Source organism: Rhinopithecus bieti, unplaced genomic scaffold (assembly GCF_001698545.2).
Source record: "Rhinopithecus bieti isolate Rb0 unplaced genomic scaffold, ASM169854v2 scaffold_2272, whole genome shotgun sequence".
NCBI classification, from domain to species: domain Eukaryota; kingdom Metazoa; phylum Chordata; class Mammalia; order Primates; family Cercopithecidae; genus Rhinopithecus; species Rhinopithecus bieti.
This window is the reverse complement of record NW_016804163.1, coordinates 1,362,704-1,387,719: the sequence shown is the minus strand read 5'-3', so window position 1 is coordinate 1,387,719 and position 25,016 is coordinate 1,362,704.

Sequence of the window (25,016 nt, the reverse complement as noted above, 5' to 3'; positions counted from 1 at the left end):
TCCCTTGTGTGTGTGTGTGTGTGAGGTTTGTCCTCTACACTGTTGATTCTAAGAGCCACCTGATATCCTTAAATAAATTGCATCGTTGACTACACAAACCAGAAAAAGGAACTGCTATTTACAAAGAAGAATGCATGTCTGAGCCTGTGATTTCTTATCCCCAAACCCAAGGAAATAAATGATTTAGCAGAAACTAATAAACAACTTGGATCTACTGATATTTTAATCTGTCTTGAATATGTATTCTGTTATTTTAATCGCCAAAAATCTGGTAAGGGAATTATGTTACAGAGATAATTTAATAATAACTGTTTCAAATGCCTCATGTCCTCACTTATTCATAGGAGCTAAATGATGGGTACAAATGGATGTGCAGAGTGGAATGATGGACATTGGAGACCGTAAAATTTAGTAGAGTAGGATGGGGATGATAGATGAGAAATTACCAGTTGGGTACAACTTAACTGATTCAGATGATGATTACACTAGAAGTCCAGACTTCACCACTATACAATCTATTCATATAACAAGAAAGCACTTGTAGCCCCCAAATCTATAAATATTTTGAAAGGAAAAAAATAGCTTGTGAGTTAGAGGTATGTATGTATGATTATTTTTAAAGTAAAACATGAGTCCAGATATTAAAACCCTTTGCATCATGGCGCATTAAATTAAAGGAAAGTAAGTATACTGGTTTGATTTTTATATCTACCAATGAAATGAATTAATAAAAATAACTCCATTTGAAAGTCAGATTGCTATATTTTAGACAGCCGGGAGAATGGAGACACTGCTAATACTGATTTTTCTGAGCAGAGTGTAAATGCGGCATAAGAAATTCTCTTGGTGATGGATGACATGCAAACTGAATAGCAATTTTAAATATTGCATTAGAGAAAATTATAGAAAGTTACTCTTATTATTTAACTGCTATTTTAAATGGTTGTTTACTTGTTTCTTTTTGTCTCCGCCTCATGTCTTATAAATCTTTCCGTAAGTTCACTGAGTCTGTACTCTCTACCATATGAACCAAGGACTCCAGTTCCTCACTGTAGTGGGTCTCTCAGTCTAAAATAGTCTTTTTAAGAAAGGTGGTGAAAAGGGAGCGGAGGTAGATAGTGAAATACCATGTTTGAAACTATAAAACATGTCAAATTTGTCAAGTTTGAATAAAAGAAACTTCATTTATATGTTTATATTTTAAGGCAAATGAGAAACACAACTACAATTAGAGTCATCAACACTAGTCATACCAAAGCAGTGTAAGCTGCTTCTCTGGGCTTTTCAATGTGTGGCCAAATGGTTAAGTCCAGTGACAGAATAACAGTTGATCAGTCAAAATCTGATACTGTTACTTAGGTATGCCAATGATGCTAAGAAGAAATATGTGCAGAAGTAAAGAGGAGAGAAATTAGAAAGATTCAAGTGAAGAGAATAATCTGTTCAAGATGGTGGTGAATAGGACACCAGCAAGTAGCTGTGTAATGCAGCGTGAAGAGCACAAGTGAGTTGAGTTGAAAATCTAGAAGAATTAATATTCAAAACAGGGGTGGAGTTGACAGTAGTCTAGAAAACACAACTTTTAGAATTAAATGTTAAAAGAATAGTTCTATTTTAGAAAGTAAGAAGGGGTCAATTGACCATTGTGCAGTCAATATTACTAATAGAAGTTGTCTTTTTTTCAATGAGGTTTCCCATTGATGTTTGATCATTAACCCATTTTAAAGTGGGTCATTTTCTGCATCACAGTACAATGGCTCTCAATGACTCTCAAGCTGTCACCACATACTTAACAGGAAACAATTTCATTAGACCAGATACGTGAGCAGTGAGTTCATACAGTCTGAACTGAAATATAGAATGAGGAGGTGATGTGACTTGGCTCTATGTTTCCACCCAAATTGTATGGGAAATTGTAATCACCACATGTTGAAGGAGGAGCCTGGTGGAAGGTGATTGGATCATGGGGATGATTTCTAATGGTTTAGTACCATCCCCTTGGTGCTGTCTCATGATAGAGTTCTCATGAGATCTGGTTGGTTAAACGTGTGTGGTACCTTCACCTTCTCTCTAGCTCTCTCTCTTGCCACGATGAGAAGAAGGTCCTTGCTTCCCCTTTGCCTTCCGCCATGACTGTAAGTTTCCTGGGGCTTCTGGTTAAACCCCAAAAATGGTGAGTAAACTTCTTTTTTTCATAAATTACCTAGTCTCAGGTAGTTCTATCAGTGTGAAAATGCACTAATATAGAAGGATAACTTGAATTTTTAAAAAACAGACTTGCTTATATAGTTTTATTAATTTAATGATGTGGGATAATCCTTCAGGGATTTCACCTCTGTGAAGTCTTAGGAAACTTAGAATGTCTCAAGTCCCTTAAGGAACCAATGAAAACAGAACAATTTGGTGCCTAATTCCTATGACTAATGAAGATAATTATTTATAAATATTTCTATTAGGAACAGTGATATTTCAGTATGCTTTTGTGCATTAAGTACTTTAAATATGTATTGATAACTAGCATTTCTGCAAAGCTATCCTAAGATGGTAGCTTTTCTTTTTCAAAGGTATTACTCAATTGTTCTTAGGACTGAAAATCAGATTTGATGAATTCTATTCTGATATTCTTAGCTGATCAAGGCCATGAAGATATTGTCCTGATAAAGTTGTTCTTACTTAGCTATCAGGTGAGGCATTGATGGAGATCTGATTATATTGAATACCTTGTTCTGCTTATGGTTTGAACTGAACCTTATCAATCTGTGCTCTTTAAAATTAGTTCTGAAAAAGTGTGCTGAAGCATCCTTTACAATTATTTGTGCCCAGAAACACATGAGGAGACAGTCAATATTATAGTCATCTCTTCTCAAAATTGATGAAAACAGTACACTCTCTGTTGGAGCTAGTTTTAAAAATGGAGCAAAGATATGTTTGCCAAAGTTAATGCTTTTTCTTAAGCTTGTAGACTTCCAATTCTGTTTAGGATCACTTTTCTTGAGTATTACTCTTGGTGGCAGGTGCCTTATTCTGATCTTGAGAAAAGAGATAACCTAATATTAAGGTACCTATGTACTAAGAATTTATCCAAAGAATCCTTTGATCCACATGCACATTTACATGTCACATACGAGCTTCATATTTTCATGTCTTTATGGAATTGCCTCTAGAGTGAAAAAGTGTTCTAGTCCCAAGCAAGCCATTCACTTACATTGTTTCGACTTCGCTTTTGAGCTACACAGTCTTATTAACATTCCTTGCTGAAACCAAAATTTAGATTTTTAGAATTACGTTACCATTTCTTAGACGTTATCACCAAATGCTGATGCTAAAATACGCTTATCTACTCGTTCGTTCTTAACCATCGTCCTTTTAAAATTGCATGTACCTTAAATCAAAAGATACTGGAAAACCGAAGCTACATGTTGTCACTGCTTTTTTTCTATTCTAGCATCTTATTCATTCCAAGTTTATGAAATCTATATTTGAGTAAATTAGGATGAATAAAAGATCCATCCTTTCATTTGATTTTGTCATTACAGAAAAAGAAACATTTCAATTTTCAATAGAAATAGATAATCACAGGGGTCTATGGTTAAGTAAGATACCTGAGATGATAATATGTTGCTAGATAGGTATACAATTTCCTTGTCATAGAAACTATTTCTGTAAGAGATCCACGATTTTATTCATAATAAAATAACATACAGATGCCCACACGAAGAAGAGAGAGAGGCAATTTTACAGCAAGAAAAATTGTCAGCATATTTGAGTTCTAATTAAGAAAGGAAGCATGTGCACAGGAGTGATAGCTAAGCCAGGCGGGAGGGCGGGTGGCACCAGGCCCACACAGCACATTTCTAAAGGAATATGGCAACTGCTGTCTGTCTTGTTCCAATTACTATATATCAAATAAATGGCTGCCTCTATGGTGGGATGCAAAAGAATGTTAAGAAAGCCTGTTTGCCTTTCTAAAATTACATAATTATATTTGTCAGAATATGACATAAAAGTCAGTTGTTTCTTCAAATTTAAAAAAAAAAAAAAGATTCACCAATTCAGTCCATCTCAGAAGTACCAAACACAAAGGTAATTTCAAAGCTAAAATCATAAGTAGGAAAGGCATTGCCAATAAGACAGATGTTATCTTTGGAAGTCCTCTTTCTTTTTGCTAGGTAGCATCTGAGCCTTCTTCAACCTTACTAAATGATGAAAATTAAAGACAATAGCATTTATAGTTTTCATGAATATTGAAATCAAGCATCCATGTACAAGAAAAAAAGTGCATGGCAACACACACCCATACTCAAGGCTGCACATACATAAAAAAAATACGAGCACATTGTTTTTTCTTGTATTTTATAAATGCATGCGCATTTGATTGATTGTGTAGATAAAGCAGTATTGTTCTATCATCTTTCCCTCAAGCCCATAGGTATAATTCTTCTTGGAGCCTTATTGGGTGACATGTGGATGGAGAATTTGATATTTAATATTTGTTCTTTTGAATCATGTCCTGGGGCTGGGTGGGGTGGTTCATGCCTATAATCCCAGCAGTTTGGGAAGCTGGGCAGAGAGAATCATGAGCTCAGGAGTTTAAGACCAGCCTGGGCAACATAGCAAGGTCTCATCTCTACTAAAAAATAAAAATAAAAAAATTAGCCAGGTAGGGTGATGCACACCTATAGTACCAGCTACTGAGGAGGCCGAGGAGGGAGGACTGCTTGATCCCAGGAGTTCTAGATTATAGTGAGCTATGATCATTCCACTGCTCTCCAGGCTGGGTGATGAGCAAGACCTTGTTTCAAAATGAAACAAAACAAAACATAACAAAAATAATGTCAGGACTAGGTACTTCAAAATACATTATAAATCATAGCTTGTGTCCATCGAGCTTGATTCTCGTAAATGGAGATATGTTCTATAATGTCAAGTTTGGATGTTTCCTCTACCATTACATTTAGAAGGATTAACATTTAATCATTTAATCTTCTTAAACATTTAATCTTCTTATCAATGGGAGAAGAGAAAAAAACTAGTTCCTCAAACTATTTCTACATGGATATGTATCTTTTTGATATGAGAATAGTACAAGAAATCTGCTTACCCCTACCTACAAATTGTGAGAACCAATTGAAAGTAGATATAAAGGTGTGTGTCTGTATGTGTTTGTGCTTCTGTGCACAATTTTTCATAATATTGAAAATGAAAGGGTAAACAAAAATATCAGTCTAAGCAATTTATTTGACAACATGGACACAAACACCAAATGAAAAAGCTAAGAAATTAAAACGGTTGTTTCTACAAAGAGATTTGGAAGTGTAGAGTCTGAGGCAGAGCACAGCATTTAAATATCTACATAAGAATTCAAATAATAAAAACTTTTAGTTAAAGTTGGAGATCAAAATAAATAACCAAGTGGAAATAGGCAAATAAATGAAAATATATCCGTAAAAGCAAAACTATATACCCATTTAAAAAAAGAAGTCCATCTGGATTATTTTGAATTTTAAAAATATTCGATTAATTATTAATTTAAAAAGTGGCAATTCATGGCTATGCATATTTTAGGGATTGAAGCATCAACAGTGAACCAAAAAACAGTCTGTGTCTTCAAGACTTTACATATGAATGAGAGAAAGCATAAACTATGTACACATTAAAAAATAGTATTTCAAAAGGTCATGAATTCTAGAGAGAAAAACAAAACAAAGTAAGTGGTACAGTGCAGGTGGATGAATGTGGGATGCAGCAGTGGGTGTTTTCTTTCCTAGCCCTCTGTGATAATAATATATATATACACACACACAAAGACGAAATAGAAGGGAGGAACAAGTCATATGGGTATATAAGGAAAGGCACTCTAGAAGAAGATAAGTAACTGTAACGTGCAAAAGTCCTGCCATCTTTGTGCATTAAAGGAGAGGAAAAGTGCTCTCTGTTGACGTATTTCAGAAGAGGAGGAGGAAAATGGTAGAAAATGTGATCAAGTAGGTCACTGAAGGTTTTTTAGATCAATGTAAGATATTTGGTTGTTTTTTTCCTCTGACAGAGATGAGAACCATTAGTAAGAATTGAAACATCTTTAAAATGTTGATTTTTGTTTTTCTTTGAGGACTAAACAGAAAGGTAGCACAGATCAAATCAGAGAGACCAGTCAACAATAAACGACTGGAAACCTTGGTAGCTCAGACCAGAAGGATAGAAGTGAAAGTGATGAAATGTGGAAAGTTCTGGAAGCCTTTTGAAAGTAAAGCTGAAAGTATTTGCTGTTACATTTAACTTGAGTGAGGTGAAGACAGTGTTATAGGATATATCCACATTTTTTGACCTGAGCAACTAAAGGTCTGCATTTCCTGAGGTGAAGAACACTATTAAATAAAAGTTTTAGGTCATAGGGAACAAAGATACAGTTTTTGGACATTTTAATTTTGAGATGTTGAGTGAAAATCAAAGTAGGATATTGAACATGCAGTTTGATATGCACTTTCAAAATTCGAGAAATAAATTTGGAAGGAAACATGGATCTTTAAAGCATGTCACAAAACTATACTACTATTGAAGTACAAAAAATAGATTACTAGTCTCCATAAGTCTTTAGAATTCAAGGAGCTAAGAAAAAAATTTTTTAAAATGAAAACATATTGTTTGTCACCTATTGATTGTTTTAATATAGTGATAATAAGAAACTAGATATAATGCATTCTTTCCTTATTTTAATAACTTAATTTACTTTTCAAAAGGCTAGCAGAGGTAACTTATGTTTTTGAAATATCAAAGAAATTCAATAGGTATTCTCTGTCTTAGTCAGTTTGAGCTGCTATAACAAAATGAGGTGGTTTATAAACAACAGAAATGTATTCAGATGACGTAGTTTATAAACAACAGAAATGTATTGTTCACACAGTTCTGGAGGCTGGAAAGTCTAAGACCAAGGCTCCAGCAGATGCAGTGTCTGTTGAGGGCCCCCATTCCTCATAGATGACATCTGCTGTATGTCTTCACATGGCAGAAGGGGTGAACAAGCTCAGTTGGGCATCTTTTATATATAAAGGCATCAATGCTATTCATAAGAGAAAAGCCCTTACGATATGTAATCACCTCTCAAAAGCCCCACCACCTCTTACTGCAATTACTTTGAGGATTAGGTTTCAACATAAAAATGTTGGTGGGACACAAACACTCAGACTATAGCAATTGTAACATGTGTATTTTAGTGCAAAAAATTGTGATATTTCTTATATGGTATTTATATGAACAAGATAGAGGAATTAAAGCTAGTTAAACAAGAACCAAGGAGAATTAACTGATGTCAAACTGTGGAAAAAGTATTTTGCACAAGTCATTAGGTGCACCTTTTCTAAAATGATTTTTCTTAACTAGACTTTATAGCAATTTGTTTATGTGAGCTTTTCATTATGGGGGCTGAGAATTGGAATGAAATGTAATCTGCAATACGTATTTTAAGTGCTATAATGGAATTACTAGCTGAGTTTAATCCTAGGTCTTGGGGGTAAATATGACTTAGAGCATGTTCTTCCATTTAAAAACATAATTTAGAGTACAGAAGATAAATGTGCAAACAATCAGCTGTGAAAAAAGGATACTATTAGGTTGGTACAAAAGTAATTAGTGTTTGCCATTAAAAATGATGGCAAAACCCACATTTACTCTTGCAGCAACCTAATAAGTACTCTGGAGATAAAGGGCAAGTACCTTTGCCGAGAGACCATAGATGTGGTGTCATAAAGGTCTTGACAAATAATTAAAAACAAACTGAGAAGATAAGAGCATTCTATCACAATATTTTCTAAGTCGTAGAAGCATAAACAGCACTACATATTAAATTTTTGTTTTATGAAGTTAGAATATATGCTATGCTAGTCAAAATGTGAGAAGTAAGGGTGGGAAATAGAGATAGACTCATTTTGAAGAGCACAATTTTAAAGAACAGTGAAGGCAAGGTCTTTGAAATAAAGAATGGCAACTTCAGAATCCTATTTTTATATATAAGTGTATGGAAGCCAATGAGGATGTAACAATGCTTAAACAACTAGTATGTGCAATGAGAAAAAAGAATGGTACCAGTATACCTTTCTAGGTTATGGAAATATGTATGTCACAGGGTTGTGACACTTGGAATAAAGCTAAGAGAGACTTATAACTTATTTGACATCTATGTTTCTGCCTAATTTACTCCATTAGTGAACAAATAATGTATAAATACATCAATGCTACTACCAGAAATACTAGCGATACTAATACTGGTTATAACAATGACAATGACTAATGTCACTGAAACTACTATGTGCCAACAATTGTGATGAAAGAGTCACATGTTTTTATTGTTTTATATCATCAATAAGCATTTACTGTTTTATATCATCAAGAAGTTTCTCCTCCTTAGTCAACCTTAAATACAGAACACAAGTTTTCCAAATCCCTTTTTGTATCTTCTGAAGTATAAAAATATAACTGGTGTCTGTGACAAATCAACAAATGCTCTCTTTTAACAGCATTTTTAAAAATCCTTGAAGATATTCAATTGTATTATTTTCAATGCACATAATAACACACATCAAGCTAAGAAGCACTCTAGACTTTTGGGATAATATGACATATTTATTATATCTACAAGCATATATTATTTATTTTGAATTCATTACAGATAGATTTAGTCTAAATAATTTTGCTATATTAATTGTATATATAAATGTATTTTAAAACATATATATATATATATATATGAATGGTTTTGTGTTCTTGTAAAAAGAATGCATTGAGTACTTTAGTAATTTAAAAGCTATCTTTTGCCAGGCATGGTGGAGCGCCTGTAATCCCAGCTAGTTGGCAGGCTGAGGCAGTAGGATTGTTTGAGCCTCAGAGTTCAAGGCTACAGTGCCTGTTAATAGCCACTGCATTCCAGCCTGGGAAACATAGCGAGACTCTATCTCTAAAATTTTAGAAATAAATAAATAAAATAAGAAAATAAAGGCTAACACTTTAATGACCTCCTCTGTCATTTATTCTTTTCATTCAATCCTTGACTCACTTATTTTTGTTAAGGTGAATTTTAAATTCTGTAGAGAATACATAATTTAGCACTGTTGTATATAAGTTGCCTCAAAATTTAGCAGCTTATAAAAACAAAAGTGTATGATTTTAGCCAGTTTATAAAGCTGAGGAGTCTCGATGCAGATTATCTGCATGGGTCTGAATCACGAGCAGTCAAACTAAAGGTCTGCGCTTCCGATTCTGAACACACCGGAGTTCTGCTTAGTGAAGTTCGGCTTCCAGGCTCAGTTACATGACTGCTGGCAGAGGTTTCAGTTCCCTGCCATGTGGGTCTCTTGATAGGCTGCAGATGGCATTGATTCCTCAGCATCAGTGATCCAAGCATGAGAGTGAGAACGTGCACTTAAGATGGAAGCCATAGTCTATTTATAACTCGATCTTAGAAGGGCATATTATTGTGTCTGAACTTAAATTTAATGAAAGTAAGTCACTAAGTCCAGCCCACATTAAGTACACCAAAATTAAGTTCCATCTCTTGAAAGGAGCAGTGTCAAAAACTGATTGTCTTAAAAACCATCACCAAGGTATGTTATCTTCCATTCAGTTCTTATTTTGATGACTAGAAATAGATAATAGAAAATTAGTGTATTCCATGTGCCCCAGGGCTATGTTTATTCCAGACAGGTTATCTTCTTAAGAAACACAAAATATAGATAAACCAATGGATTAAGCCAACTATAAAACTCCATTAGAAACAAACAATAAATTGCTAATGACAGTAATTGTTACTGAGCAAGGACACAAAGGTTCTCACATCAAATCATTATATTAGAAGAGAATTATTAATATAAGAAGATTTTGGCAGTCAGAAACAATCACAGAAGACAGTTTTGAAAAGAGTGCTCTTCAGTCGTGTTTAATAACAATTTATAAAAGCTTTTATGTAAAAAAAAAAAAAAGTTTCATGCCAAGAATTACGCTTTTGTTGAGAATACAAAGATGAATAACTCACTACTGCTTTTAAGGCTCCCCAAGGCTCTTGTGGGACAGAATTCTATGTAAAGCTATATTAAGGGCAGTAAGAAAAGTGCCATAATTAAAGTGTGTAGAAATTGCTATGGAAACATTGTACTACATAGGAGATCAAGGTAAACTTCACAGAGTAAGTAACCTTTAGTAGAGTCTTGAAAATGGGTAAGGTCAGCAAGGTGTGAAAATGCTGGAGGGGAGGTGAGGGGCGTGCAGAGATGGAAAATGGAAGAAGCTTCTCGGAAAAGAGAGGAGAGCACGGGTGAGAGATGAGAGGCACTGTGACCCCGGCAATGCAGGAGGAGTGGTGTGGAAAGCAGCACAGCGGAGGGGCTGGGTCATGGGAGATAAGTGTCCAGTGGAGAGCAAGCTATGTTCCAGCCCTGCTCCCAACATTGGGCACACAGCAGAATAAAGGAGGGCAAAGCCTCCTCACTGTTTTAGTGTTGCCTGCCATATTAAAGAAGGAAATTTATCTTGTCATGTGGAGAGAAGGGTTGAAGGATTATGAGCTGGGGAATAGCTTGATACGTTTTGAGTTTTAGAAAGCTGATTTCGGTTCTGATGAGCTGATACGTTCTGATGAGGGTGAATTGAAGGGGGGTGATTTTCTAAGCAGAGGATCATTAGGAACTCAGTTCTCAGACTGAGAATTTCTTTTAAAAATAGTTCCAAAATGTCCAGGAAGTCTTTCTATGACTGGGATTCAGGAAATGCTGACCTTCTCTGTTGCACCCTCCTCCTTCCCCTATAAACAAACACACACAAGCAAAGAAAAAAAAATAAAAACAAACAAAATCACCCTTCCTTGTTTGAAGGGAAAACCATTGCTTTCCTTCTCTGAGAAAATTTAAGAAAGGACTCAAAAGAGGTTCCAAATGGCAAAAAGATTCTACATGTTGGAGAAGAGATGCCCAGGGTCACTGTCTCCATTACTTCTATTAAGAAATGTTCTTGATTTTAGGATTCTTTGGAAATGTCACTATCTTGTCTTCCTGAACCTTTAATGTCTCATGCGGTCTTGGGGAATAATTCTGTCTTCCTCTCTATTCTCATAAAATTAGATTGTTTGTCCTCATCACTGGCACCCCTAAAGCTGAAGATTGTCTTACCCTAAAAGACCTGCCTTTTTTCCTTTTGCTTTTATTTCTCTTTTGTTTCTTCAAAAACCAGTTTATATCTACATTTTTTCATTTAATTTCTCATGTTCCTAGTTCTTTTTCTAAACTTCTGTCACTTACTGTAGAAATACTTTCATGCCATTCTCATCATTTATCGTTTTTAATTCCAGAATGTAGTGTGGCGACTCAAGTATAACAAGTGCTTAGGAGTATATGTGGAAAACAAAGAATATGAGTTAGGAAAAAAAATGAATAAATAAATCTTGGTTTGGTCTAATTGTTAGGTAAATGCTCATGTTAATTCCAAATCTGTTCATGCGAAGATTTTCCTGAGTAAGCCATGAGAATGTATCTTTTTACAGCAGAATCTCAATACTAAGTATGACTGATATACATCACAGTTTTGGAATATATATGTATACTAAGTATATGACTGATATGTATCACAGTTTTGGAATTAAAGGTGATCTAGTTCAATACTGAGGCTAAATTGATCTAGTATGCCAGAGATTTCTTTGCAAATTAATTCAAATTAAAGTAGGAGCATGTTTGTTTTAAAAATGTAATAAACAATAAATCTGACATCGTTTCAGAAGAGAACTTTGTAGTTCGTAGCTAGACTTGATGAAATTTAAGTTCAGAAAATATATTGGGCCAGAATTTTAATGTGAAGGTATGAATTTCAATGTTATACAAAATAAATAACTTTTATTTTAAATGACTCTCAGAATTAACTACATTACTAATATAATATCTAATATTAAATAAAACATAATAAATAATTTAGATGTTTTCTTTTTTAAGGTACTCTTTCCAGGCTTTAATAGGAAAGATCATGGAGCATTTGAATAAGTGAAAGAAAGCCAGTGAGGCTGGGTTATGAGAGGCAAATTAGAAGGGTAGACAGAGACCCAATCACGATTGGTGTCCAAGGCTCTCTGAAAGGTTTTATGTTATTCTCATAAAAAAAGGTTTTTACGTTAATCTTTTATGAAGATTCCTTCACCATTTTTCCTAACTCATATTCTTTGTTTTCCACAAATACTCCTAAGCACTTGTTATACTTGAGTCGCCACTATGTGATCATTTTCTGATGTCTGACGTTTAGTATCTCTGTAATATTATGCAAGTTAATTAGCCTACATCAACACAACAGTGCTTCCATCTATACTATGCAAATAATAATAATAACTGCTTCCTTCGGTTGTTGGAAGAATAAAAGAGATCATTTATATTACCTAAGTAAAATGCTTAGTACATATCACTCAATAAATGTAAACTCTTAATAGGATCAGTGTTTTGCAGGGTGACCCATGCAGACAGAAGAAATTAGAGGGCATAAATCATAACACAGATAAAGGCGTGTATCTCTGTATGATGATTAAACATGTATTGTAATTACTGGAGAATATTTGCTTGCCTAAAATATTCTCTCCCTAGCCAGATTCCTTCACCATTTCTGACTAAACATAGAATCACTAAAAATAGAACCACACAACCACAATATCATCTTCTCAGGCAATTCCAGCCCACTTTCTCAGCAAAAGCAGTTTCTTCTCTTTCTGGCTCCATTCCTTGCAGGCACTTTGAGCTGCTTGCATGAAAGCAAAGTTCCTCACTCATCTTTGCAGTCCTAAAACCTAGTGTTGAGGCAATGCTTTGCCCCAGTCCTGACAGGAGCTCCATTATCACAAAACCTTCTGTCAGTTTACTCCTTTGTTCAGGGGCCCCTGAGAAAGACTAAACGCATTCCACTCAGGGCCTGCCTTCCGTGTCCTCCAGGGAGCAAGATGTGCATAGGAAGTGGACATTCTGCTGTGGTGGTAGAACCTCCTCTGTCACTCATCAGTGGATGACTGGCTCATTTGAGTATTGAGTGCCTGCCCTTTGGACATCCCGCTGAACCGCAATCTCTCAAAGAGCTTTTATGAGTAATAAAGCTGATCTTCTGGCTATGCTATACTATGCTTGTTTTATTTTCTACACCAAGTGAAAAGTAGATATTCACGAGATTTTTTTGCTAAATGAATGGAGATAACACTTAATTGAATTCAATAAATGAGAAGAAAAATTAGCCTTAAAATCTCATAAGTACATCTATACTTTAAAAAATATTGTGTGCTTGCAAAAGCTGCTGATTTAATAAATCACCTGCAATGGAATGAACTTTGTGAATATTTATCTCTCTAATATTATGTAGCAGGCATGTTAGTTAGGAAAATAATGAACCATACAGATGCAGTGGCAAAAATGGCAGCTAACCCAGAGATTTTAAATTATTAGAATCATAAGTACAAGGCAATGAGAAAAACCCACATGTTGAATGAGAAAGAGGAATGAAAACAATGCCAATTTCAGTGTAAGCCAATTGAAGGGTCATCTATCTTCTGTACCAGCACAAAATCCTTTGTGACACGACCATCCCGGAGGATCCCATTTAACAGCATTTAGTACTGCTTACATTTACACATTTTTTTTTAGGATAACCTAAAGGTTCATTTTATTTCCATGGTTAAAACATAGTCACCCATACTTTACCATTAGAAATTGTATTGCATAGTAGATGTTTATAGAAACATCTTTTGTATCACACAAACAGTGTAAGAGGGGTTCCAAGCCAACAGAAGTGTTGCTTTCACCTTAGACACTCTTAAAACTTCAGTTATTTACATCTTAAATAACACATTCAGTTTTTGCAGCTCTACTTTGAGAAAATGAAAGTGGGGTGTAAGATTGAAATTAAGATTTTTTAAAATAAAGTAACATTTACATAAACTGTATTTTACACATGGAAGATCAAAAAAAGTTGTCAGAAACAACTAAGCATGAAAATTCATTATGAATATCCCAAGAATTGTTTTCTTTTCCTCTCTTCCCTTCCCCTCCCCTCTCTTCTTTTTCTTTTCTTACCTATTCTTTTTTTCTCTTTTCTTTACACTCAGCTTAAACCTGAGGTATACTTTAGTTATTCAATGTTGCTTTTCTCAGGCACGTTCATTTTTTTTCTCTTCATCAATAACCCCCTCATTGCTAACAAGCATTCCCCCCAAGAAACACATACACTATTCCACAGATGCTCTACAGACCAATTTTGTATGCAGCCTCCTCCTTTTTTCCACTTCTGTGGAATTCTTACAGGTGCTTTTGGTAGTTAACTTCAGAGTTCTTTGTGGTTTTTGCAATCTGAAAATAAGGAGGAAAAATATGATTAAGAGACTAAATGACCACGACCTAAAATGACCTTAAAAAGATCTGAAGTAACCCAAATAAATAAGAACACTTTTCTTATGGAGAGTGTAATACTATTTGAATGAGAATTATATTTCAGGCAAAACTTCCAGTCATGTACATCATTGGATTATTTGACCCATGAAAATGTTCTTCTTGTTGAGAACGTTTTGATTACTTTATGTAGAATGTAAAACAGTTATGTTTCACTTAACATAGGTTGATTGAGTGTCATTTCCTCTCTTGGCCCTTATACGTTTTCCTCACCAATATCATTTTGTAGAAGTGGCAGATCACCAAAGATTAGCATATTTAACTCATTAGAGAGTTTTGTGGTTTAAAGTATTTAAGTTTTCTAGAATTGTTATATATCCAACTGCTCGCTTTGTCAAATGGCTTACACTTAGGATGCTTTTCAAGGAATGTTTCCCCTCACACCCCTCAGGTTCTTGAGTTCATTTTACAAAATTGCTACTGCATATTTTGTGGTGTAGTCTATGAAAGCATTCCCCTGTTTAAAGGGTAATCCAATCAATCCCCAGGATTCTCCATGAAATGCAAATTGAGTCGAGCTGGCAACCTCTGAGTTCAACCTGGTTTTTGTTGTGGCAGTTGTTGGTTTCATTACAAAAATACACATTCAGAATGTTCCGGGTGCTCTATTACACACTGAATGGCTCTCTCATGTAACTTAGATGAATTCTAAACTGAAAGCTTGTTTATTCTGACATGCCACATGCCAAAGTAGACATGTTCAACATTTTAGACCCACAAAACTGTATTTATCTAAAGCTGTCCTTTAACTCCCCCTCACTTCTTCATTTGCATTATCATTGTGTATGTATGTATGCAAATGACATGTACCTACATTTTTGTAAATTTGTTTATTTTTCTAGGCTGTGAGCTATTCCAGAGCACATACCTTTTATGACTAGCATGTAATGGCCAAGAAAATACTTGGGAAAATAATAACTTTACTTTGTTAATAATTTAAATATATAAACTCATTTTAATTGGAAAAGGTAGACAAACAGTAGGCCAAAATCATTAAATTTAAAATTTTGAGTAGTTTTATTAGAATTTATGTATGTTTTATAGAAATAAAGTTTTACAAATGATTAGAGCTGAGTTTCAGGGTAAATTACACAGTATTTTCTCTAAAAGACTAGACATCACTTCATGTTTGCTATATTCAATACACATCATAGTTAATAGTATTTAATTAAAACATCTTGTGGAGTCATCAAATACTATCCTAAACACCTTAATGAAAGCTTTAGTTTGCATTTTCATAAATATTTTAACTGGTACAAATCAACTGCAGGTGCTGGGATGAAAATTTATTTAAAGAAATCAGAGCTCAACTCCAACAAAACCTCAAACGCTGAGCACTAACTATCCTGTGTTCTGTGTCCCAGGGAATGTAGGAAAGGAGGGAATTACAAGAAGAGCCAACTGGAAACTCTGCATAGAAACAATACACACAAAATCCTGGCTCATGTTTTCCTTGGGGTAAATATAATTCATATCTTTCAACTATTAAACACTATTAAAATAGTGTTGTTGTTTTTGTTTGGTAACAACAATCATATTTGAATGATAACACCCAGCATTTTTAACAGGTGTGTCTTTCTCTTTTGAAATGTCAGTTATTATAGTGAATGTGCTCTCACAGAATAAGGTGGTGGTGAAAAATATATTTAGTGTCCCCAATTAATGGAGACACAAATTAATCTTAATCAGTTATCAGTACGGATCTTTTAAGTTCATAGAAATGCATATTCCGCACTTGGAAAATAATAATTCTTGAAATTCTTGAAATGTGTAGCAGTTCTAGGTAACTGAATTTTTGGATTCAATTATTTGAAGACAGATAAATAAAATATTAGAAATTTTATTGAAGAATAATTCTGTGAGCTATCTTTTTTTCTTTTTTCTGAGGCAGTAATAGTATAGTGCATTTTATATGCATTAGTCATATATCTGTTCTTTTTAATAATATGAATGTTCATAATATGAATATTAATATAATGGCTAGTGTCTTAAAAAATACTCATGAAAAAACCCTCAACTCTTTGAGAGGTTGACATATGCACACAATGTTCATATGATACATTTAGTTATTTATTCAAAAATACTTATTAAATGCTAATTCCAGGGCAGTGATTATTGTAACTACTCAACAGACAGATATTCTCTGCTTCTGAGGAGTTTACAGTCTGGTGAGCAAGACTGTATGACGGAGATTATTCATGATTTATCTGTTTTTGCTGAAACTACAAAACAATCAGTTTCTGGATGCCAAGCATTTCCTCACACCATCTCCCAGGTCTTGCTGTAGGCATACACATAGCTAGCCTTTCTAAATATATATTTTAATTTATCTATGTTAAAAAATCTTTAATTTCTTTGTTTCATGCACTGACTAAAATCCAAACATTGTTATTCTGGATTTAAGACCTTTTCAAATCTCATTACAACTTACCTGTCCTCTGACTACCTTCCTTTCTAGCCTGTTACCTACACCCCTTTCTTTATAGTACATACCACCATCAGACATGACTTTATTTATTAGAATGAGGCTTTTAAGGGCATAGTCTTGGTTTATCTTTTTCTTCTCACCACTTCCCAGTAACTAGAACAGGATTAGACAGTTAGGTAAGGCTCTATCAATATGCCACAACTGTCTAAAACTTACCCTCCAAGTGGCTAACTTTGAAAGCACTTTATACGTTTCCATCTGAACTTTGTATACCTTCTGTCTGCCTGGAAAACATCTGCAGCAATTCTCACCTTGTTGTTTGTAGCAAATTGTTCAAACTCCTTGTCTGTTTTCTATCTCCTGCCTGTACACTGACTGATACAGGTGGGTAATGAAGATGTTCCTCAAAAAAGATGGTTTTCGAGATTGGATTAAGTGGAGATAAGGTTTATTAGCTAACTCATATAGCTATTTCTTATTAAATAGTGTTTCTCTTGCACATTTTTACTCAGAAACTCTCCCCAAATAAACCCTTTCTTCGTTTTTTGTGTATGATCTTACCTGATCAAACTTATCAGTCTTATATATAAGTTGGGTTTCAATGGTCAGTTATAGAACAGTGACATATCACTCAGAATTCACCTTATTCTCTAGAAACCTGTTGTGGTTAATCGTTACGTGTGGATAATAAACAAAAATATGTCTAATTCACTGTGTGCCTGAAATAAAGTTCTATATCAATGAGATGCTAGTATTTAACCAGCATGCTTCAAAAATTTATCAGTAGCAAGAGTTAAGAACTCCTGCTTCAGGGATCAGAAACAAGTCCACCACGCTGTACTGTTGGTGGTGGCAAAGGATATCCCATTCTCCTCCATATCAGGCTAATCTTGACTCAATGTAACCCTCCTAGGGTGAATTCCATGCACACATCTAGACTGTTTTCTGTGTCTTTTATTTTTTTTCCTGGAGCTGTTGAGTGCTGCCACTCTCTTATGTTCCTGGGTCTCTGGGCTGCATGGTGGCAGTGGCGGTGGTGAGGGTGGGAGGCAGGTCATGGGGAGCACCCAGCCTGTTGTTTCAATACCTGAGCAATGGGTAATGTGTTCTCGCTGTAGCCACACCACCTTGTAATTTAGACATTTAGACATCTAAGTCACCTTGTGGGCCTTCCTCTAATTTTCTCAGCATCTTTCTTGTACATGCTTCCCACAGCTGTGAAAGTGGCCATAAATTTCCACAGTTTCCATCTCTCTTCTGAGTTAGGGTTTCCCTTTTCCTCTTTTACTAGATAACCACCTCTTACCAGGCTCTGTGCAGGTAGGGGAGAAGCAGCGTGCAGGGGAGAAGCAGCGTGCAGGGGAGAAGCAGCGTGCAGGGGAGAAGCAGCGTGCAGGGGAGAAGCAGCGTGCAGGGGAGAAGTGGCGTACAGGAAAGAAGCAGTGTGCAGGGGAGACGCGATGTGCGACAGTAATTTCCAGTGGTTCCAGTTCCTGGGAACTCTTCTTAGAACCATTTCTGATTTTTTACATCTTCACTCTCAATCCCATTGTCACTGGACTTCCAAACTATATGTTAGAAGTGGCAGGTTTCTTATTCTTTTCTTTTCTTTTTTTTTTCCATGTAGTAGATTAAGAAAGAGGCAGTGTCACTTGTTAATCCTGAGCCCACATAACAAAACATAGCATGCTCACTTCATTCCTTTTCTCCACACACCCTGATATCAAATGAGGTGAAGATTGAGGCTCAGGCAGATTCTGATATTGGCTAGAACCTTCTTAGAACTCTTTTCCAAATAAAATGATGATGTTTTTTGAGCCCCGTGAATTCATGCGTTGTGAAAAGATATTTGTTCAGGTTAGTTCTGCGTAAGAACTTCTTTTAGAGTTTTACATCTTGGAATCAATAGACTGGAGAGAGGACTTTATAAATTGTAATGTAGCATGGATATTATCCTTTAGTTAAGAAACTAGTCTTATTTTTAAAAATTTTTATATTGCATTCATAGCAAAGAGCGGATGGTTATTTTTGTTAAGAATTGCTTAGGAGGAGATGAAAAGCACAGATAATGGAATTCTTGACACGAGTTGATGCCAATAAAGGGAGAGCATGTAAAACACCCAAGAGGAAGTTCTTCTGTAGAGACAAGTTTTATATTGAACATCATATTTACAGCTGGCAGAAGATTAATAGTAAATAACTGTCAACCAAGCTAGGATGAAAATGCACCACTAAGGAGGCAAAATACCATATGTCTTCCGATATTCAGGAACTATAATGACATTAGAAGAGTGATTAAGGTGCCACCACACAGCATCCAGGTGTAACATGGCATATGGTACACTTCCTGGCTCACTGTGCATCTCAATGTTCTTGCAGCTAAATAAACTTTTATTGCCACTTTTATGTATGTCTAAATATGGATTTATTGTTTAAGTAAACTTTCAGTATTATAATGAATCCATTGTTACTTCATTACTGACCATTACAATGAAATTACTTTAAAGGATGTACCTAAAATAGATATGAATAAATTTTAAAAGTAATCCTAATAGCTAAAATTATTTAAACTTTTTCTGTTAGTCACTATTCTAATTGCTTTAAGAGTATAAACACACTGGTCCACAGCTATATTTAGTGAGTAAAAGAGTTAAAATTCAAATTCAGATATTATTCCTTGTAAAGACCATGCTCTTTCTATTGCTGTTCTCATGCTAGAGTTCTCACCAGATCTGAGCCTGTGGCACCTCCCCACTCTCACTTTCTTCCTCCTGCTTTGGCAGTGTAAGGCTTGCTGTTTCCTCTTTGCCTTCTGCCATGATCGTAAGTTTCCTGAGGCCTTCCCAGGGGGCAAAAGCTGCTAAAGCTGCTATGCTTCCTGTACAGCCTGCAGAACCATGAGCAAATTAAACCTCTTCTTTTTATAAATTACTCAGTCTCAGGCATTTCTTTATAGCAATGCAAAACCAGAGTAACACATATTACTCTAATCGGATAAATTATTTTGTTTAGACAAAAATGCAAGTAAATTGTTACGATTAAATTAATTTATATTAGTAAAATAGTTCTTTGATTGCATTTCTAATTGATTTACCTTGACTGCAGAGAAAATGCCTTTTTTTCCAATGTTTTCACCTTTTTGATGAAAACTTGAGCTTTGATTACTCTATGAGAGTGATGAAAATTATACATAAAGCCAGGTTTGGGAATATGTGAATAATTTCTCCTTGCATGTCTTTAATACCTTCTTCTGAAAATGGCAATTTTTTTTTATATTTTGAGCAGCAAAACTATGCCTCACCATGTGGCCTTATTTGAGATTATATTATTAAATGTAGCATGGGAGATGAAATATAAAGTGGAGCTTGTATGATTTCTAACTGCCTTTCTGATAAAAGCAGCAGGCAGCTATTAAGCAATCTTATTTTAAAGTATATGTTTGCAGGGGAAATAAGACTTCAATTCTCTCTCTCTATAGGCCAACTCTACATAGGCAAGCAGATAGGCTGTATCAGTTTCATCGCTGTAGTTTTTTTTTTCCAGTTTATAGAATTGCACACTATTATAGTCATACACAATAAATCAGAGAGCTCTCCTTTATTAGAAAAATTTTCCATAGATCCTTATGTTTTTTTCCGCTAGATTAGAAGCATGTTTTTTATAATTCTTGAAATAGTACTATTTAAGAGAATAACATAACCCTGCCTCTGAATATGCACATGATTATTTGATTTTAAGATAATGATATGCCTTGGATTAAGTATTAGCATGCATTTGAATGTAGCATTAGACATGCATTGATCACTAATTTGTCACTATTATTCAGTGTAACATACTCAGCCTGTGTCTAAAGGTATATTGGTTTGATTTTAAGATTTTCAAAGAATTTTATTGACTCTGTACCATTCATAGATCTTTTAGAAAGCATAAGGAATTTCGATAGATAACAAATATAGTTTTTTCAAAGATGGGAGAAGGCAGAGCTGATTTAAAATAAAATAGAACTGCTTGTTGCTGCTTTACTTTGTAGAAGGTACAATTGGACATAAATATCCCTAAGTAATAGCTCTAAATCTGTTTCTGTTATGATAATGTCTTAATATCATCTTTTTTTTTAATTGTGATTGCACAGATAAAAACACGTAGAAACTAATACAGCAGACAGCCATATAATGATATATTTTCCATCTATTAGGAAAAGTTTGCCAAGATCGTGTCACTGCACTCCAGCCTGGGTGGCAGAATGAGACTCCGTCTCAAGAAAACAAAACAAAACAAACAAAAGAAGAAAGAAAAGAAAAACAGAAAAGCTTTGCAGATGTACTGCAGAAATTCCCACCCAATTATTTTCATTTCCATCTTATGTCTTCTATCTTTTGCCTCAGATGCTGAATGAATATGTTTCTCTCCATTTGGGATTTTATACATATGTTACAAACGTGCTTTCATAAAAAATATATATTGTTACTGGTACTCATATAGGAACTAGCAAACAGGCACTGCCCAATTTTTGCAACATGTTGGTATTCACTTAAAATTGTATATTTGAAGTTAACTGATTTAGATAAGTGCACTTTTCTTTGTCTTTCTTTTGTTTAATCCATTGTTTGACCATACCAAACATATTTATCTATTCTTCCATCGATGAATGTTTGGATTGTCTCTACATTTTTGCTACTAAAAACAATGCTGGTTGAAGTTATTTGTGCAGCTTAAAACAGGCTAAGCCTATTTTCTTCAAGGCTATGTTTTTTTCTTTTCTCTTTTATGTTTTTTGTTTTGTTTTGTTTTTCGAGACATATTCTCACTCTGTCACCCAGGCTGAAGTGCTAACGCACAGCCATGGCTCATGCAGCCTTGACCTCCTGGGCCCAAGAGATCCTCCCCAGTCAGCTTCTCTAGTAGCTGGAACTACAGGCACATACTACTATGCATGGCTGATTTTGTTTTTTTTTTTTTTTTTTTTTTTTTTTTTTTGGTAGAGATGAGATTTCACCATGTTGCTCAAGGGGTAAGTTTTTTTTCTAATTCTGAAATTTCTGGGTTATAAACTTATCACTTTCTGCTTCTAAAGCTTCTAAGTCTTATGACAAAGAAAAAGAGGTACATAACTTTGACCTTCGTAGTATAGTCTCTTCTGTGCCATTAACAAATAAATATATGAATAGTGAATTCCTAAAAACCTACTAGTAGAAAGATTATAACTTTTTTAGGTAAATTATAAATTGTTCCATTCTGTGACTGCAGTGAAGGCTATTTCTTCTTTAAATATATCCTTTCCTCTTGACTCATAAATGAATAAAATCGAGTTAGGTTTGTTGAAGTGTAATGGACCCAACCTGCAATCTAACTGATGAGAATTTTGTTGCCGTTTTTAGTATTGCAGTGCTCCTAATGCTTCTTTCTGACATGACTTTTGCAAGCAGTTGCTTTACTGTGCTTACCGTACATGGGTAAAAGATTAAAAAATAATAATACAAAGAGGAGAAAACAGAAACAGTCTTTTCTAAGATTCAGGTTCCATCTACCAAAAATTGTTTGGATCCTTTACTTGAATATGTGAGTAGGTTTGACATGCGAGAGTTAGACCTGTCTAAATTATGCCTAATATCTTCAATAAATGATGTTTTGAGCTATAACATTTAAAAGTGTAAGATATAAATAACCGATTTGAAAATTAAATGTTTTTGATGATTAAAATCCTGAAGACATTGAATACATAATAACAGTATCACTGTTACCAAATTATGTTTTATGTATTTTTCTGTAATAAATATCATGCTAGTAAAGAATGCCAGAATAGTGTTCATAACAGTTATTTATTTGCCCATTCCATTGTCACATATAGCTTATATTTGAGCATAACAATTAAAAAAAAGACAAGGATTTGAGATGGTTAATTTTATGTGTCAACATGACTAGGCCGTTTGGTCAAACACAGTCTAGATGTTGCTGAGAAGGTATTTTTTAGACACAATTAGCATGTAAATGAGTAGACTTTGAGCAAAGCAAACTACCCTCCAAAATGTGGGTGAGCCTCATTCAATCAGTTAAAAAATGTAAGAGGTAAAAACTGAAGTTTCCTGAGCAAGAAGCAATTCTGCCTCAAGACTATAGCATAGAAACCCTGCCCAAGATTTCAGCCTGTGGATTTAGGACTCAGGATTGTAACATCAACCCTTTCCTGAATTTCCAGTATGTTGGTCAGCTTGCTCAATGAGAAAATTCCTTTAAAATTTCTGTCCCTCTCTCTCTGCATATATATTTGTGTGTGTGCACACAAACAACATGGTACTGTTACAGAAACAGACACATACAAAAATAGGCCAATAGAACATAATAGAAAACCTGGAAAAAAAGCCACACATCTACAACCATCTGATCTGCAATGAAGTTGACAAAAGCAAGCAATGGGGAAAGACTCTCTAGTCACTGAATGATGCTGGGATAACTGGTTAGCCATATGCAGAAGAATGAAACTGGATCCCTACCTTACACCATATACAAAACTTTACAAATGATGGATTAACTATTTAAATCTAAGACCTAAAACTATAAGAATGTTAGAATATAACCTAGGAAATACTATTCTGGAGATCAACCCTGGCAAAGAATTTATGACTAAGTCCTCAAAAGTAAGTATAACAAAAACAAAAATTAACAAGTGGGACCTAATTAAACTAAAGAGCTTTTGCACAGGGAAAAAAAAAAAAAACCTATCACAAAGTAAATAGACAATGCACAGAATGGGGGAAAATATTTTCAAACTATGCATCTGACAAATGTCTAATATTCAGAATCTCTAAGGAATTTAACAAGCAAGAAACATATAACCCCATTAAAAAGTGGGCAAAAGACATGAACAGGCACCTCTCAAGAGCAGACATACAGGTGACCAGCAGACATATGAAAAAATGTTCAACATCTCTAATGATCAGAGAAAATGCAAATCAAAACCACAATGAGATACCATCTCACACCAATAAGAATGGCTATTATTAAAAAGAAAACAATAACAGATGTTGGTGAGGCTGCAGAGAAAAGGGAACAGTTATACACTTTTGTTTGGAATTTACACTAGTTCAGCCACTGTGGAAAGCAGTTTGGCATTTTCTCAAAGAACTTAAAACAGAACTACCATTTGACCTAGCAATCCCATTACTAGGTATATACCCAAAGGAAAATAGATCGTTATACCAAAGGACACATGCACTTGTAGAGTCATCGCTGCACTATTCACAAGAGCAGCAAAGGAATGGAATTAAACTAGGTGCCCACTAAGGGTGGACTGGATGAATCAAATGTGGTATATGTACACCATGGAATACTATGCAGCCATAAAAATACATGAAATCATGCCCTTTGCAGAAATGTGGCTGCAGCTGAAGATTATTACCCTAAGCAAATGAACAGGAACAGAAATTCAAATACCTCATGTTCTCACTTTTAAGTGGGAGCTATTCATTGGGTACAAATAGACATGAAGATGGAAACAACAGACTCTGATGACCAATAGAAGGATAAGAGAGGAGAGAGGGGAGGGTTGAAAAATTACCCATCAGATACTACTCTCACTACCTAGATTATAGGACCATTCAGCATCATGTAGTATATCCATGTAACAAAACTGTTTATATACTCCAGGAATCTAAAATAAAATAAAATTATTTTATAATGTTGTTTATTATTTAGTAGCACAGATTGTTTTGATTAGGCAACAAACCTAGCCAAAGTTTCAAGTTATTATCCATATTTTAACTGTGCTGACACATCTGGTACTTCAGCACTGCATTTCAATTTACTAAGTCAATCCCTTTCCTAGATATCTTTAAAAATAAAATTAAAGTATCCAGATTTGCACATTAATTAGTGCTCATCTAGGGATTACAATACGTATCCTTAACTTTTCACATTCTATGTAGAGTTAACGTTGTATCACTTTCTAAGAGATGCAAGAACTTTGCAACCATGTCGTTCTATTTATGTCTTTATGCTATGGTTCTCATATATGATACATCTGCATGTGCCAAAGCCCCACAATACAATGCCATCATTTTTCTTTAAACTGTCTATATAGGCTAAATAAACTAAGAGGCTTAAAAAGATTTTATAGATGTAATTTATATATATATATATATATATATATA